At 38.3% G+C, this 19,262-nt stretch overlaps 2 non-coding genes and 1 pseudogene across 2 annotated transcripts; 1 reads left to right on the forward strand and 2 right to left on the reverse strand.

Annotated features, from left to right (window-relative positions):
- Window positions 1-1,041: 1,041 nt before the first annotated feature.
- Window positions 1,042-6,059, reverse strand: LOC112418534 (uncharacterized; annotated as a pseudogene).
- Window positions 5,587-5,693, forward strand: LOC112418763 (small nucleolar RNA R71). The gene has a single exon (XR_003008853.2). It is a non-coding gene; the product is annotated as a small nucleolar RNA R71 (small nucleolar RNA).
- Window positions 6,060-15,713: 9,654 nt separating the features above from the next.
- On the reverse strand, window positions 15,714-15,820 carry LOC120577227 (small nucleolar RNA R71). Its single transcript, XR_005643302.1, has one exon. It is a non-coding gene; the product is annotated as a small nucleolar RNA R71 (small nucleolar RNA).
- Window positions 15,821-19,262: the final 3,442 nt, after the last annotated feature.

Genomic DNA, 19,262 nt, shown 5'->3' on the forward strand with positions numbered 1-19,262 from the left:
TAGGAGGTCGGAGGGCCTACCCCCTTCCCCAATCTAGATTCAATGGTATCCCTTAAAGCATCGTCTTCACGTAGGAAGTCGGAGGGCCTACCTCCTTCCCCAATCTAGTTTCAACGATGCTTTTTTAAAGTTTTGTCTCAAGATAACAATCACCTTCACGTAGGAAGTCGGAGGGCCTACCTCCTTCCCCAATCTAGATTCAGTGATGAGATCTTGGAATTTATTTGGCTTTTTTGGCTTTTTATGATCTCCCTTATACTCACTTATACTACTGGCGCTTTGAGAATCTTTAAAAGGTTAATGCACCACTAAGATTAGAACGCGTTTCCTTAAAATACCTATTCATACATTTACTCAAGGGAAGCAACTTTGTGTTTTTTTTTCATTGGAGAATTTTATTCACTTTAAAACAAGATGTGGTTATATCAAGAAGACTTAAAACACAAGAGTTTGCTTTTATGTACAAGAATCAACAAAATAAGAGGAGACAATGAAAATTTTTGTGTCATGATGTTTTCAATAAAAATTAGCTACTTAACCATGCCTTTTACAATAAAACAAAACCAAAGAATAAAGTTCAAGGGAGTTTGGAAACACTACGACTAAAGACACTTTATTAGGCTCCCCCCACACTTAGGAGAAGCATTGTCCTCAATGATTCAAATGATAGAAACGTAAGAAATAATGGAAAAATGAGAAAGGGTGCGGAAAGCTCACAATTTGTCGAAATTTTGAACTCTGGAGGCCTTCAGGTTGGCACGGCTGTGCCATGTTTAGCACGGGCCATGCCATCATTCTGCCAACTTTATTGAAGATTTGGTTGTGGTTCTTGGCACGGCCGTGCCAAAGCAAGCACGGGCCGTGCCACCTTTCTGGTTCTTGGAACTTTGATTGTCTTGCGTTTCTTAATCAATCTCGGACATTTACCTACAAAATAAAGAGAAATAACAGGAAACAAAGAAAGCAATTAAATTGGTGGGTTGCCTCCCACGAAGCGCTCTTTTAACGTCACTAGCTTGACGAAGGTGAGGATGAAAATCCTTAAGGTGGGTCACTAAGGGTGAAATCAGCCACTACTTCATTTACTTCCCCGATATTATAGATTTTAAGCCGTTGGCCATTAACCGTGAAGGTTCTTGTTTCGTCAGAAAAGATTTCAATCGCCCCATAAGGGTAGACTGTGCGAACTTGGAAAGGACCGGACCATCGTGATCGCAGTTTACCTAGAAAGAGTTTTAGCCTAGAGTTAAAGAGCAGCACAAGGTCACCACTTTTGAAGTGCCTTTGATGATTTTCTTGTCATGCCAGGTCTTAGTTCTCTCTTTGTAAATGCGGGCATTTTCATAAGCATCCATCCTAAGTTCTTCTAGCTCATTTAATTGAAGTTTTCTTTTGTCACCGGCTAAATTGGGATCTAAATTGAGGTTTCTAATTGCCCAATAAGCCTTATGCTCGAGCTCAACAGGAAGGTGACAAGATTTCCCATAGACAAGTTTAAAAGGGGTCATCCCAATGGGGGTTTTATAAGCCGTTCGATAGGCCCAAAGGGCATCGTCAAGCTTATTTGACCAATCTGTTCTAGAGGTGGAAACAGTTTTTTCAAGGATAGCTTTAATTTGTCTGTTTGAGACCTCCACTTGTCCGCTAGTTTGGGGGTGATAGGGTGTCGCAATTTTGTGCCTCACTCCAAGTTTTTGAAAAAGTTTTTCAAAATGTCTTGAAATGAAGTGAGACCCTCCATCGCTTATCACAACTCGTGGCACTCCGAATCTAGGGAAGATGACTTTCTTAAACATTTTTATAACTACCTGTGCATCATTAGTGGGGGAAGCAATGACCTCAACCCATTTGGACACATAGTCAACGGCTACTAATATGTACTGATTCCCAAAAGAGGAAGGGAAAGGTCCCATAAAGTCAATACCCCAAACATCAAAAATTTCCACTTCAAGGATGTTATTCAAAGGCATTTCATTTCTTTTTGTAATGCTACCGGTGCGTTGACATTTGTCACATTTAGAGATAAAGAGATGCACATCTTTGAAAAGTGATGGCCACCAGAAACCAGAATGAAGAATTTTGAAAGAAGTCTTTTGTGTACTGGCGTGGCCGCCATAAGAAGAGGAGTGACAATGAGATAGAATACTACTTACCTCGTTTTCAGGAATACATCGCCTGAAAATCCCATCTGAGCCTCTTCGGAAGAGGTAGGGCTCGTCCCAATAGTAGTGCTTGAGATCATTGAAGAATTTCTTCTTTTGTTGGTAGTTTAACTCGGGTGGTAGTACTCCTGCTGCAAGAAAGTTAACAAAATCTGCATACCAAGGTGCGTCAGTTTGTGCTAATAAGAATAGTTGGTCATCTGGGAATGAGTCATCCAAGGGTAGCTCATCCTTATTGGTCTCCCGAAGTCGGGACAAGTGGTCAGCGACAACATTTTCTACGCCCTTTTTATCTTTTATTTCAAGGTCAAATTCTTGGAGGAGCAAAATCCATCGGATCAATCTCGGTTTGGCATCTTTTTTGTTTAGCAAGTATTTTATGGCCGAGTGATCTGTATAAACAATGATTTTTGATCCCACCAAGTATTGCCGAAATTTGTCAATGGCGTAGACAACCGCTAGCAATTCTTTTTCTGTCGTGGCATAGTTTACCTGTGCCCCATCTAGTGTCTTACTGGCATAATATATGGCATGCATCTTTTTGTCCCTTCTTTGACCTAATACTGCTCCAACCGCATAGTCGCTTGCATCACACATTATTTCAAAAGGCAAGTTCCAATCTGGTGGTTGTATGATTGGGGCGGTAATTAGTGCTTCCTTCAACCTGCAAAATGCCTGCAAACAAGAATCATCAAAGGTAAAGTCTGCATCCTTGAGAAGCAGGCTGGTTAGCGGCTTAGTGATTGATGAAAAATCTTTGATGAAACGACGGTAGAACCCTGCATGTCCTAGGAAACTTCTAATTTCTTTGACTGAGGTGGGAGGTAGCATTTTTTCAATAATTTCGATTTTTGCTTTGTCTACCTCTATACCTCTGTCGGAAACCAAGTGTCCTAGGACAATTCCTTCTCTTACCATGAAGTGACATTTCTCCCAATTTAAGACTAGGTTCACCTGTTCACATCTTTCCAAAACTTTTTCAAGGTTAGTCAAACAATCATCAAAATTAGAACCATGCACAGAAAAATCATCCATAAAGACTTCCATTATCTTTTCAACAAAGTCAGAAAAAATAGACATCATGCATCTTTGAAAAGTAGCAGGGGCATTACAGAGACCAAAAGGCATTATTCTATAAGCAAAGGTCCCGAAGGGACATGTAAAAGTTGTCTTTTATTGGTCATTAGGGTGAATGGGTATTTGGAAAAATCCAGAATAGCCATCTAGGTAACAAAAATGCGAATGCTTAGCTAACCTTTCTAACATTTGGTCTATAAAAGGGAGAGGGAAGTGATCTTTACGGGTTGCTTTATTAAGCTTCCTATAATCAATACACATTCTCCAACCGGTGACGGTTCTAGTGGCAATGGATTCATTTTTATCATTTTTAATAACTGTGAGACCACCCTTCTTTGGTACAACTTGCACGGGGCTAACCCATTTGGAGTCAGAAATTGGATAAATAACACCTGCATCTAGGAGTTTTAAGACTTCCTTTTTCACAACTTCTTTCATATTGGGATTTAGTCTTCTTTGGTGTTCAATGGAGGGTTTATAGTCTTCTTCAAGAAGTATCCTATGCATGCATAATGAAGGATTTATTCCTTTAATGTCATCAATGGTGTAACCTATGGCTTTAGGATATTTCTTGAGGACATAAAGCAATTTTTCAGTTTCTACTTCATCGAGACTTGCATTTACAATAACAGGATAAGTGGAGTTAGGGCCCAAGAATTCATACCTTAGATTTGATGGAAGTGTTTTGAGTTCTACTTTCGGTGCCTCCTTGGGTAGAAGTGTTGGTTCTTCTTTTACTAACTCCTCCACACTTAGACCTTTCATTGGAGGAGTTCTATCTAATAGTTCTTCATAAGCTTTTGCCTCCCCTTCCAGTTTTGTACCTGCATTGTTAACCAAGCATACTTCCAAACCATCATGTGTAGTTGATGCTAAAGAGCATTCTTTCACGCAATGGTCGATTATGTCTATCATGCAACAAGAGTCCTTAATGGAGGGACCTTTCATTAGTTTAGCAAGTTCAAATTCAACAGTTTCCTTACCTACATTGAAGGCAAGCTTACCCTTTTTTACATCAATGATAGCTCCTATAGTGGCAAGGAAAGGTCTTCCCAAAAGAATTGGTACCTGATTGTCTTCCTCCATTTCCATCACAACAAAATCGGCGGGGATATATACCTCTCCTACCTTAACGGGGACATCTTCTATGATTCCAGCTGGATACTTAACAGAACGGTCTGCTAGTTGTAGGGTCATCCTTGTTGATTTAAGTTCCCCTATTCCCAACCTCTCATAAAGTGATAAGGGCATTAGGCTGACACTGGCTCCTAGATCACACATAGCTTTCTTCACAACTTCCGACCCTATGACACAGGGTATGGAAAAACTACCTGGATCTTTAAGCTTTGGTGGCAATTTATTTTGGATGATGGCACTACATTCTTCCATAAGGTTAACCGTCTCACTTTCATCAATCTTTCTTTTTTTAGAGAGGATTTCTTTCAAAAATTTAGCATATGTGGACATTTGGGTTAGGACCTCGGTAAATGGCACATCAATATATATCTTGTTCATCATCTCTATGAACTTTTTGAATTGCTCATCGAGCTTTGATTTGGCAAACCTTTGTGGGAAGGGGATTTTTGGCTTAAAGGGAGGTGGCGTGTTTTCCTCAACTCGTGGTTCCTCTCTTTCTGCCCTGGTTTCCCTAGATGGTGGTTCGCGGATTTCTTTCTCACTGTCATTGGTCTCGGTTCTCCTTATGGGGTCTTCGAGTGGCTTACCACTCCTAAGTGTAACAACATTCATTTTATTGGGGTGGTCAACTTTACGAACTACCTGGGAGAGCTGAGTTTCAGAAATTTTGTTGTGAGAGGAGATGGAGTCTATCTTTGTTGTGAGAGTAGCAAGAGAGTTGTTCAAAAGTCTAGTTTGATCCTTGAGCTCTTGAAGCTGTTCGGATTGTTTAAGAAAATAGTTTTCCATTAAAAGTTCAATGTGAGATTTTTGAACAACTCTTTGGCCATTCTGAACAAAATTTAACTGCTCAACACTACTTAGGTTGCAATCGGTGTTAGAATGACTAGATAGGCCACATGCTTCACAAGGAGGTGAGAAGGTAGGTGTGCTCATGCGATCAAGTCTTTGAGATAATGCATTCACCTTGGTAGATAAATAGTCAATGGAAGAGGTTTCATCCATACCTGCCTCTTTTTTAGAGGGTGAAGGATCGATGGTTGCTTTTTCTTCTGTCCATTGGAAGAGGTTTAGAGCCATGTTCTCAATTAACGCATAAGCTGTTGTGAAGTCTTTGTTCATTAGGGCACCACCTGCAGTTGCATCAATAGTCAATTTAGTGCTAGATGTTAGACCATTATAAAAGGTGTGGATGATTAACCATTTTTCTAGACCGTGATGAGGACAACGTCTAAGTATTTCTTTAAAACGTTCCCACACATCGAAAAGAGATTCCCCGTTCTTTTGAGTAAATTGGTAAAGCTTTCCCCTAAGTTAGGCAGTTTTGGATGGGGGAAAGAAACGGCAAAGGAACTCTCGCCTCAGTTGGTCCCATGAGGTAATGGAACCAGGTTTCAAAGAGTTGAACCAATTGCTGGCTTTATCTTTTAGAGAAAAAGGGAAGAGATGTAGCCTGACGGTTTCTTGGTCGTCCTTGCAAGTTACACTAAGTCTCCAAAAGGTTGAGATATGTAAATTTGGGTCCTCGGAAGGTGATCCAGAGAACTGGTTTTGTTGAACCAGAATAAGTAGTGCAGGTTTAATTTTGAAGTTGCTACCTTGAACTGTTGGGTAGACTATAATAGTGCATGGCTCATCCGAAGAAGGGATCGAATACTCCTTAAGAGTGCATTCCTCAGCCATGTTATCTATTATCTTTAAGCCACCCAAATCAAGTGTAGGAAAAAAAAAAGAAGAAGGGAAGAAGAGGGGAGAGAAAAGAGTTCTAATCACAAAGAAAGAGTTAATCAAATTAGTTTACTCCCCGGCAGCGGCGCCAAAAACTTGATGAGATAAAACCGCAAGTGTACGGTCTTACCGAAGTAGTATAAAAGAGTATCGTTCCGACAGGGAGTAGTTCAATTTAATTAACCTTTAGAGATGATTAGAAGAGAGAAGAGAATTGTAAGTTGGGGGTTTTTAAACGGTTAAAAAGCAATATAATAAAAGAGCCTTGGGATCGTTGGTTTCATCTAAATAACAAGTCCTTCTCAAACCAAAACCATAAGCTTATAATGTTATGTTAGACCTAATTTCTCAAGACAGTTTCTCTTAAGTTCCTCTAGCAACCAAGCCTATTTCGCTGACTTGATTACTATTGGATTTTGGTTCTTCTAACAACCAAGCCTATTTCTCTGACTTGATTGTTATTAGTTCCCTTGAAGATCGAAACTATATGTCTCAAAGATTGCAAAGCCTATTTCGCTGACTTTGCAATCCTTGTCTGAATTCACTTGTTCGAATATCAAAGCTCCACTTTCGTTTTATGAATTGATATTTGGAATAATGGACGAACAATTATCAAACCCTCCACTTTCGTTTCCACAGTTTGATAATGGTTAATCCATGTTAAGACGGTGAATTCAGATGAGAAATTAGGGTTACATAAGATTAAGGCTTAGGGCTTGGTTTGATTAGGATTATGTCATTTAGACTTATCCAACAATCCCAAGACAAGAAGAAGTCTACTCACTCATGTTCATCGTAGACATGGGGGAGAAGAGAGAAAGCATGAAAGTAAAAGACAGGAAAATAAAGGAAAGGAAAAGAACTTTATTTAGAAAAGCAATTGTCACTTATTGTATTCCAAGTAAAGATGAATATTTGTGATGGCTAGCTACTCTATTTATAGTACACAATTGACTTAAAATCTAAGCAAGTATATTCCAAGAATATTCCTCGGTAGATTGTGCGCCAAAATAGAATAGCTTGGAGTCCAAGCAAAAGCAACAAAAGGTCTTCTGGAGGGTGGCACGGCCGTGCCAAGGCTAGCACGGGCCGTGCTAGGCTTCTGACTTGTGGGAGATATATTTTGTTTCCCAATCTTCGTATTTTCGTGTCCAATTTGCTCCAAATCCCTTTCTTTTGCTCCAAGACTCAATCCATCCAATATTCTTCCCTGAAATATAATAAATTGCAATTTAAAGTAAACTATCCTAAAAAGGAAATAATACTAATATAAAATTATATAAAATCTAAATAAAACTAAACTAAAAAGCATATTAAAATAACATATAAATGACTCATCAATAGGCTATGGGTTTGGTGGTGTGAGGCGATGACGGCGGTGATGCAGGTCACGGGTTAAGTGGTGGAAGTAGGTGATCATGGTGTTGTTGTGATGGTGGGTGATGAGTCAATAATTATCTGTTTTAGTATAATATTTAGTTTCATTTTAATTAGATTTAAGTTTATTTTATTTTAATATTATTTCCTTTTTGAGCTATTTTACCTCAATTGCATATTATTATATTTCAGGAATGAATATTTGATGGATTGAGTCTTGGAGCAAAAGAAAGGGGTTTTGGAGCTGATTCGGTGCAAAAATACGAAGATTCGGAGACAAAAATATATCTCCCTCAAGTCAGAAGCTTGGCACGGCCGTGCCACCTCCCAGAACTGCTTTTGCTGCTTTTGGTAAGATTTTAAGTTACTCTATTTAGTTTTACCATAAAGCCCTTTGCTTGTGGAACATTCTAGTGATGTAATTGCTTAGATTTTAAGTCGAATGTAACCTATAAATAGAGTAGCTAGCCATCACAAATAATCATATTTTCTTTGGAATTCAATAAGTGACAATTGTCTTTCTAATAAAAGTTCTTTTCGTTTCCTTTACTTTCTTGTTATTTACTTTTATGCTTTCTCTCTTCTTCTCCATGTCTACGATGAACATGAGTGAATAGACTTCTTCTTGTCTTAGGATTGTTGGATAAGTCTAAATGACATAATCCTAATCAAACCAAGCTTTAACCCTTAATCTTATGTAACACTAATCTCTAATCTAAATTCACTGCTTTAACATGAATTAACTATTATCAAACCGTGGAAATGAAAGTGGAGGGTTTGATAATTGTTAATCCATCATCTCAAATACCAATTCATAAAAGAAAAGCGGAGCTTTGATATTCGAACAAGTGAATTTAGACAAAGATTGTAAAGGCAGCGAAATAGTCTTTACAATCTTTGAGACATATAGTTTCGAACTTCAAGGATTCTAAATTGTGATCAAGTCAGCGAAATAGGCTTGGTTGCAACTTAGGACCAAAATCTAATAGTAATCAAGTCAGTAAAATAGGTTTGGTTGCTAGAGGAACAAAAGAGAAACTGTCTTTAGAACTTAGGTCTAACATAAGGTTATAAGTTTAATAGTTTGGTTTGTGAAGGACTTGTCAGTTAGATGAACCAATGATCTCAAGGCTCCTTTTATTATATCTTTTCAAACGTTTGAAAACCCCAACTTTACATCTTGATTCTCTTCTAATCACCAACAAAAGTTAATTGAATTAAACAACTCCTTGTCGGAATGATACTCTTATTTTACTACTTCGATAGAACCTTACACTTGCGGTTTTATCCCATCAAGTTTTTGGCGCCGCTTCCGGGGAGTTAACTAATTTAATTAACTCTTTCTTTGTGATTAAAACTTTTCTTCTCCTTTCTCTTCTACTTCTTTCTTTCTTTTCATTGCCATTAACTTCTTGGGTAGCATAAAATAATAAACAACATGGCTAAGGAACGCACTCTTAAGGAGTATGCAATCCCTTCTACGGATGAGCCATGTGCTATTATAGTTTACCCGACGATAGAAGGTGATGACTTTAAAATAAAACCTACACTTCTAAGCTTGGTACAACAAAACCAATTTTCTGGATCACCCACTGAGGATCCAAATCTGCATATTTCCACCTTTTGGAGACTCAGTGTAACTTATAAAGCTGACCAAGAGGCCGTTAGGCTAAATCTCTTCTATTTTTCTTTAAAAAATAGGGCCAGAAGTTGGTTTAATTCTTTAAGGGCTGGCTCCATCTGTAACACCCCGTTTTCCCAACATAAAAATTTCGCATAAATAATCAGAGTTTTTCAACATAAACGGAATGTCACATTCTTTTCTTAAAATCATAAACTGAATAAATAATTATTTATCCTTTAAAATTCAAATACAAGATCTTTAATACTTCGCAGCGGAATTTATTTCAATAACTAAAACAGTCTTTGGCACGAAGGCCTCTTCATAAATGTCTCATAAAAATCCAATCTAAAAACATAGCCATAAATCTTCAAAAACAATACGTAAGGAATAGAAAAGCAATAACAAAGTTCCCATCCCGTTACGTATCAGAGCACCTAAGACACACGAGAAGGAAAGCTCACACGACATCAACTATTCTTGGTTACCTGTTAGTTACCCATGGTGGGCAAACAGAAGGGGTGAGATTTCACAAACAATAATATTAAGCATATAATTCATCAATTACATTTAACAACATAAGCATCATCAATCATATTTAACAACTCATAGACAACATCATGTAATCATCATAATATTCATCATAGATAATAATATATCATAATTCACTTCTTTAATAGTTCATATAAAGAATCACAGCTTTAAACAATTTCATGATTTAACAACTTAACAACTCGACAACTTGATAACTTGACAACTTAACCTCTTGACTATGCAACTTAATCTTCTAATCATGCATGTGGTACCAATCTTTGAGCGTAAATAGGCTCCAGGGCATCAAGCCCTCAACTTTATTTGAGCGTAAAAAGGCTCCCAGGGCATCAAGCCCTCAACTTAATTGAGCAAAGGCTCCAGGGCATCAAGCCCCCAACAATGAAATGCTAATGCATGGACTCGACCTCGTAATATCTTAAATCGACAACCTCTTATATAATCCAATAATTTGGAACTTCATCATCTTAATCAACTTAGACCGACTCATGCAGCTTAGTTAAATAACAACAGCAACACAACAGTATACAAAAACAACATGACATAATAATATCAAATGCAAGTCAACAACGTCTCAATTATTCACATATAATTCAAGTAATGCATATACAATTATATCACAATATAACAACATCAAATAATAATCAACATCTTAAAACATCATATATACATATAACACTTCATCAATCATGAACAATATCGTATTCACAAACATATACTAATTCATGAATCATATTCAATTATTCACTGTGACCTACGTGCAGTAATTTGACCATAACTCAAGTTCTATAAATCCTTTTGAAGTCAAACCAACGGCATTAGAAAGCTAACATTTATACCTACAACCTTCGTGTTTACACCTAAGACCAATTCTGTACCAATCAATACCAGTTTTCATTTCAAATTCGGACAAAGTTGTGCTGAAATTCATAAAAATTCACTAAGACCTCCTTGGAGTATTTTCATCATAACTCCTAAACCAAAACTCATTTTTACGCCACACCAAAGCCATTGGAAAGCTAACAAAATTATCTACAAATTTCATTTTTACACCAAAACCCAGTTCAAAACGGAAACGTGTGAAAAAGACGCAAGAACATGGAACAGAAGATGCTGTCACTGTGCAGCTCTCGGGAAAAACCAATTTTTCACCCAAAAATCCCAATTTTGACTTTCCCAATGCCCAAATTTGATTCCAAAATTTGTCTAAACATTTATATAGATCAAAAGAGACTCAAAATCATATAAAACTTGACCAAAATCATTATTTTAGAAAATCATCAATTAACCACTTTTAACCCTAATTCTCAAAAACGAAAACCTACAACATGTTAAATCCAATTTTCAGAATCAATGACTTAAGATTATTGAATGTTAGTCCCACCCTTACCTTATAGATGAAAATCGCAGCACTCCTAGGTCTTCCCCCTCCTCTCGGCTTTTTCTCCCTTTTCTCCAAAATTGATCGTACATTATGTTTTTTCTAAACTAGGTTTCTCCTATTTATAACCCTTTTTCTATTTTATCTTATTTCTCTTTCTCCCCCAAAACTCTCTAAAATCTCATAACAAACTTTCAACTCAATCTTATTTCTATTTTCAAATCTTAATCTATTAAATAACAACATAAGCCACTTAATAAATCACATAATCAAATAAATATATTTTAAACTCTTCTTAATAAATTTTAGACTCAAATAAATAATTAAATAAATCTAATAATTCAAAGAGGGCGTTACACCATCACTTCATGGGATCAATTGAGGCGAGAATTCCTTTGCCGATTCTTTCCCCTGTCTAAAACCGCCAACTAAGGGAAAAACTCTATCAATTCACTCAAGAAGACGAGGAGTCTCTTTACGATGTGTGGGAGCGTTTTAAAGAAATTCTTAGACTTTGTCCCCATTAGGGTTTGGAGAAATGGTTGATCATCCACACCTTTTACAATGGTTTAACATATAACACAAAAATAATTGTCGATGCAGCTGCAGGTGGTGCCCTAATGAACAAAGACTTCACAACAGCTTATGCCTTGATTGAAGACATGACTCTAAACCTCTTCCAGTGGACCGATGAGAAATCCGTCATCAATTCTTCACCCTCTAAAGAGTAGGCAGGTATAAACGAAATCTCTTCCCTTGATCATCTATCTACCAAGGTGGGTGCACTATCTCAAAGATTTGATCAAATGAATGCTTGTGTTGTCACACCTACTTCTATTTCACCTCCATGTGGAGCATGTGGTATATATGGTCATTCTAGCATTGAATGCAAGCTGGGTAGTGTCGAGCAATTAAATTTTATTCAAAACAACCAAGGGATAAGTTTTAACCAAAATTTTCATAAAAATCCCTTTGGTGAAGAAACAACACGACCCGGTTATGCAAATAATCAAAGAGTCATTCAAAAGTCTAACATTGAACTATTAATGGAGAATTATTTTCTTGAACAATCCGAAGAGGTCCAAGAGCTTAAGGATCAAACTAGACTTTTGAACGACTCTCTTGCTACACTTACATCAAAGGTAGACTCCATCTCCACTCACAACAAAATCTCTGAAACTGAACTCTCCCAAGTTGTCCATAAAATCAGCCAACCTAAAACTAACAAAATGAATGCCGTTACACTTAGGAGTGGTAGACCGCTAGAGGACCCCATAGGAAGAGCCAAACCCAATGAAAGTGAGAAAGAGATTTGCGAGCCACAAGTTGAGGAAACTTGGGTAGAAAGAGATGGTGAGGAAACGACCCCACCTCCATTCAAACCAAAAATCTCTTTCCCGCAAAGGTTTGCTAAGTCTAAACTAGATGGGCAATTCAAGAAAATTATCGAAATGATGAATAAAATCTACATTGATGTGCCTTTTATCGAAGTCTTAACTCAAATGCCTACCTATGCTAAATTCTTAAAAGAAATTTGAGGAGGGCGAAACAGTTAACCTTACGGAAGAATGTAGTGCCATCATCCAAAATAAATTGCCACCAAAGCTTAAGGACCCGGAGAGTTTTTCCATACCTTGTGTCATAGGGTCAGAAGTAGTGAAAAAGGCGATGTGTGACTTAGGAGCTAGTGTCAGCCTAATGCCATTGTCCCTTTATGAAAGGTTGGGAATAGGGGAACTTAAGTCGACTAGGATGACCCTACAATTAGCAGACCATTCTATTAAATACCCAGCATGAATTATAGAGGATGTCCCAATCAAAGTAGGAGAGGTGTATATCCCCGATGATTTTGTTGTGATGGAAATGGAAGAAGACAACCAGGTACCAATTCTTTTAGGAAGGCCCTTCCTTGCTACCGCAGGAGCCATAATTGATGTTAAAAATGGTAAGTTGGCATTTAATGTTGGTAAAGAGACCGTTGAATTTGAACTTGCTAAACTAATGAAAAGTCCTTCCATTAAGGACTCTTGTTGCATGATAGATATAGTCGACCATTGTGTGAAAGAGTGCTCTTTAGCATCAACTACACATGATGGTTTGGAAGTATGTTTTGTAAACAATGCAGGTACAAAGCTAGAAGAGGAGGCACAAGCTTACGAAGAGTTGTTGGATAAAAAGCCTCCTATGGAAGGTTTAAGTGTGGAGGAGTTAGTAAAGGAAGAACCAGAACCTCTACCAAAGGGGGCACCAAAAGTGGAGCTTAAGCCGCTTCCATCAAATCTAAGGTATGAATTCTTGGGCCCTAACTCAACTTACCTTGTTATTGTGTACGCAAGCCTAGATGAGGTTGAAATTGAAAAATTACTTTATGTCCTCAAGAAATATCCTAAGGCTATAGGATACACCATCATTGACATTAAAGGAATAAACCCTTCATTATGCATGCATATGATACTTCTTGAAGAAGACTATACACCCTTCATTGAACATCAAAGAAGGCTAAACCCTAATATGAAAGAAGTTGTGAAAAAGGAAGTTTTAAAGCTCCTAGATACAGGTGTTATTTATCCAATCTCTGATTCTAAATGGGTTCGCCCCGTTCAAGTTGTACCTAAAAAGGGTGGTCTCACAGTTTTTAAAAATTATAAAAATGAATCCATTCCTATTAGAATTGTCATTGGTTGGAGAATGTGTATTGATTATAGGAAGTTTAACAAAGAAACCCGTAAAGATCACTTTCCTCTCCCTTTTATAGATCAAATGTTAGAAAGGTTAGCTAAGCATTCACATTTTTGTTATTTAGATGGTTATTCCGGATTTTTCCAAATACCCATTCACCCTAATGACCAAGAAAAGACAACTTTTACATGCCCATTTGACACATTTGCCTATAGGAGGATGCCTTTTGGTCTTTGTAATGCTCCTGCTACTTTTCAAAGATGCATGATGTCTATTTTTTCTGACTTTGTTGAAAAGATAATGGAAGTTTTTATGGATGATTTTTCCGTGCATGGATCTAGTTTTGATAATTGTTTGACTAACCTTGATAAAGTTTTGGAAAGATGTGAGCAGGTGAACTTAGTCTTGAATTGGGAGAAATGTCACTTCATGGTAAGAGAAGGAATTGCCCTAGGGCACTTGGTCTCCGAAAGAGGTATAGAGGTAGACAAAGCAAAAATTGAAATTATTGAAAAAATGCTACCTCCCACCTCGATCAAGGAAGTTAGAAGTTTCCTAGGACATGCGGGGTTTTACCGCCGTTTCATTAAAGATTTTTCATCAATTACTAAACCACTAACAAGTTTACTTCTTAAGGATGAAGATTTTATCTTTGATGATATTTTTTTGAAAAATCATTGTTTGCACAGATCACTCGGCAATAAAATATTTGTTAAACAAAAAAGATGTCAAACCGAGGTTGATCCGATGGATTTTGCTCCTCCAAGAATTTGACCTTGACATAATCCTAATCAAGCCAAGCTCTAAGCCTAAATCTTATGTAACCCTAATTCCTTATCTAAATTCACCGCTTTAACATGGATCAACCATTATCAAACTGTGGAAACGAAAGTGGAGGGTTTGATAATTGTTTATCCATTATCTCAAATATCAATTCATAAAACGAAAGTGGAGCTTTGATATTCGAACAAGTGAATTTAGACAAGGATTGCAAAGGCAGTGAAATAGTCTTTGCAATCTTTGAGACATATAGTTTCGATCTTCAAGGGAACTAATAATGATAAAGTCAGCGAAACAGGCTTGGTTGTTAGAGGAACCAAAATCTAATAGTAATCAAGTCAGCGAAATAAGCTTGGTTGCTAAAGGAACACAAGAGAAACTGTCTTGAGAAATTAGGTCTAACATAAAGTTATAAGCTTATAGTTTGGTTTGTGAAGGACTTGTTATTTAGATGAACCAATGATCCCAAGGCTCCTTTTATTATTATTATCTTTCAATCGCTTGAAAACATCAACTTACAACTCTTTTCTCCTCTAATCATTATGAAAGGTTAATTGAATTAAACTACTCCCTGTCGGAACGATACTCTTTTCATACTACTTCGGTAAGACCGTGCACTTGCGGTTTTATCTCATCAAGTTTTTGGCGCCGCTGTCGGGGAGTAAACTAATTTAATTAACTCTTTCTTTGTGATTAGAACTCCTTCTTCTCCCTCTTTTCTTCTACTTCTTTCTTTCTTTGTGTTACCATTAACTTCTTGGGTTCTCGATTTCTTATGCGAAGAAGTAAAAGTCTCGGAGAATTTATTCCTGAGATCAAAAGATATTTGCATAAGAAAAAGAGAGAGGCACAAAATAATATTGTTATGGCTGAACGCACTCTCAAAGAGTTTTCAACGGAAGAGCCACAAGCTATTATCGTGTACCCAACGGTTGAGGGTAACAATTTCGAGATCAAGCCTGCACTACTCAATTTGGTGCAGCAAAATCAGTTTTCTGGATCACCCACTGAGGATCCAAATATCCATATTTCTTCCTTCCTTAGACTCAGTGGCACTATAAAAGAGAACCAAGAAGCCGTGAGACTTCATCTCTTTCCCTGTTCCTTAAGGGATAGAGCTAGCGCTTGGTTCCATTCCCTAGAAGTCGGTTCCATCACTTCATGGGATCAAATGAAGCGAGCATTCCTTGCCCGATTCTTTCCCCCCTCTAAAACCGCCAAGCTAAGAGACCAAATCACGCGGTTCAACCAAAAAGATGGGGAGTCTCTCTATGATGCGTGGGAGCGTTTCAAGGAAATGCTTAGACTTTGTCCCCACCATGGTTTAGAAAAGTGGCTCATAGTCCACACTTTTTATAATGGCCTAACTTATACTACTAAGATGTCTGTTGATGCAGCTGCAGGTGGAGCACTAATGAATAAGAACTACACGGAGGCTTATGCTTTGATTGAAGATATGGCTCAGAATCAATACCAATGGACCAACGAAAGAGCCATCACCGCCTCTACACCCTCCAAAAAGGAGGCAGGTATTTACGAGGTCTCTGATTATGATCACCTTGTTGCTAAGGTCGGTGCATTAACTCAAAAATTTGAAAAACTCAATGTTAATGCTGTCACACCTTCTCCTACATCTCCTCCTTGTGAAATCTGTGGTATATTTGGTCATATTGGTGTTGATTGTCAGTTAGGTAGTGCTACTAATGGTATTGAGCAATTGAACTATGCTCAATACAACCAAGGAACGAGGCCAAATCAAAACTTTTACAAAAACCCTCAAGGTTCCTACGGACAAGTAGCACCACCTGGCTATACAAACAACCAGAGGGTGGCTCAGAAATCAAGTTTGGAAATTTTTTTGGAAAATTGCATGATGAATCAAAATAAACAGCTTCAAGAACTGAAAAACCAAACAGGATTTCTGAACGACTCTCTCTCCAAACTCACTACCAAGGTTGATTCTATCGCCACACACACCAAAATGCTTGAGACCCAAATCTCCCAAGTGGCCCAACAAGTGGCCACCTCTTCTCAAACACCGGGAGTCTTTCCCGGCCAACCCGAAACAAACCCCAAAGCTCATGTCAATGCCATTTCTTGTGGGGGTAGTAAGTTGGAAGAGACCATTGCTAAAGCCAAAAGTATTCAGGGAGAGAGTGTTAGGCCTTTGGGTAAGAAAGGTGTGATAGAAAGTGAGAAACCACTTGATAAGAACAAAGCCCTTTCCCCATTAAGGCTTACTAAGCTTAACTTGGAGGCTCAATTCGATAAGTTTGTCAACACCCTTAAGAAGATCTGCATTAAGATTCTCCTTGCGGAAGCTTTGTCTCGAATGCCTCTATATGCCAAGTTTATAAAAGAAATTTTTTCAAAGAAAAAGGCTATAGACCACAAAGAGACAATAGCTTTAACTAGGGAAAGTAGTGCAATCATCAAGAAGCAGCCCTAAAAGCTTAGAGATCCAGGTAGTTTTGCATCCCTTGTGTGATAGGGAAAGAAACCGTAGACAAAGCCTTGTGTGACTTAGGAGCCAGTGTTAGTTTGTTGCCTCTATCCCTCTTTAAAAAGATGGGAATAGGAGAGTTGAAACCTACCGAGATGACATTAAAGTTAGCCGATCGTTCCGTTATCCCCATAGTTGGATATGTTGAGGACATCCCCGTTAAGATAGAAGGGATATACATCCCGACTGACTTTGTGGTTGTTGACATCGAGGAAGACCATGATTGCCCTATGATTCTAGGAAGACCCTTCCTCGCCACTGCGGGTGCTATAGTTGATGTTCAGAATGGCAGGATAGTTTTTCAAGTGAGTGATGATATGGTAGGATTTGAGTTCGAGAATGTTATGAAAGGTCCTGCCCTTTATTATTACAATATGATTAAAGAACATGATGTGAAAGAACGCTTTTTAGCGTCATCTACACAATACGATCTCTTTGATCCTTTCTAATTGACACTTTCTAACGTCAAGCTAATGACTATAAAGAAGCGCTTCATGGGAGGCAACCCACGCATTTAACCGCTTTTGTTTGTTTCTTCTTTCTGTTATTTTAAGTTGTTTTGTAGGTAATTGTTCGAATATGATTCAAGAAAACAGAAAATTTTTGAAGCCCGTCATCTAGAACCTTGGCACGGCCCGTGCTTACACTGGCACGGACGTGCCAGATCTTGCCAGGCCAAAACCACACCACAATTCCAGGAAGTTGGCACGGCCCGTGCTAAGGGTGGCACGGCCGTGCCCGACCATCAGGTATGATTAACCACATCTTTTGGCCTTCTTCTTCCTTCACTCTCAACCACAAACATCTTTCCACCTTCAATCTTCTCTCTAAAACCTCCATAACCACAAAACCTTAAACCTCCATATCTACCTCAAAACCTCACCAATTCACACAATTTCTCCACCCAATCAATCACAAACACCATTCCACTCATAACCCCCCATTTAGAAACAACTTTCATCCATCCAAACCAACATCACCCTAATTCGTCACCCCCATTAACCTAACCCAAAAACCAGAAATTCTTCACCAACCTCCATAACCCAACTCCTAAAACTCACTTCAACCTTCACCACACCACTAAACCAACCTTTTTCACCAAAACAACCCAAAAACAAACCATCACCACCACCACACCAAATCAAAAGCAAGGTCAAGGCAATGGCTTCAAAGAGAAGTGGAAAAGAAGTTGCAAGCTCATAAGGGGGCCCTCCTCCAAAGAAGAAAACACAAGCCAAGAATCATGGCATAACCTTCAGGGACAACAAGCAAAGAGATAGGTACACAATTTTAATTTCTAAACCTTTACATCCTTGCAGGTACCCTGATAATTATGACTTGAATAAGCTAGGACTTAAAGACAATGTGTTTAATCTGCTAGAAAGGTTAGGATGGGTTGATATGTTGAGACCTATGAGAGGGTATGAGAATTTCACCTACGAATTTTTAAGTTCTATTGTTTTTACGAAAGATAGGTTGAATTTTGATAACCCTAACCATAGAGTTTCTTTCCGGCTTATGAATATTGATTATGAGATGTCTCTTCAACACTTCTGTGATGAGATGCGCTTCGCAAATGCGGGGTTCATCCACGACTCTTGGAATCAAGATCTAAAGCCAGTTGATTATCAACCCGCCGCCTTTTGGGAACGAATTACCGGTCTTGAACAGTTTAACACACGTGCCAACAAAGCTAGCAACATTCACAACCCTGTACTTAGGTACCTTCAAAGGGTTATGGCTTGCACTATTTGGGGAAGGAGTGAATTAGGGAACACTAGGAGCGATGAACTCTTCATGCTATGGGCTATGCTGCACAACCACCTCGCTAACACTTGCTTTTACTTGCTTGACTATCTTTCCCATATAGGAAATAGGTCCGATGGTAAGGGAGAAATAGTAGTTGGTGGTATCATCACATACATAGCTGGGCAACTAGGAGTGAGTGAGGACCAAGGGATAAACAAGATTGAGGGAAACAATAGGCTAAACATAGACACCCTTATCTCTATGAATTTCATAAAACCTCGACTCCCCTTTGTTTATACACTCAAACTCAACGTGCCCATTTTGATCTTACTGGCTAACCCATCTCGGACTAACACCGAGGTGGAAGAAAATTTGTTGTATGTTAATGATGACCCACAGGTACATGTAGAACACAATAATGCAGAAGATGAAGGTGCACAATTGCACCATGATGAGGAGCACCATGACCATGATGACGGAGAAACAAATGAAAATGCAAGATGGGCATGGATGCAT

The sequence above is a fragment of the Medicago truncatula genome, chromosome 7, assembly GCF_003473485.1.
Source record: "Medicago truncatula cultivar Jemalong A17 chromosome 7, MtrunA17r5.0-ANR, whole genome shotgun sequence".
Lineage (NCBI taxonomy): Eukaryota > Viridiplantae > Streptophyta > Magnoliopsida > Fabales > Fabaceae > Medicago > Medicago truncatula.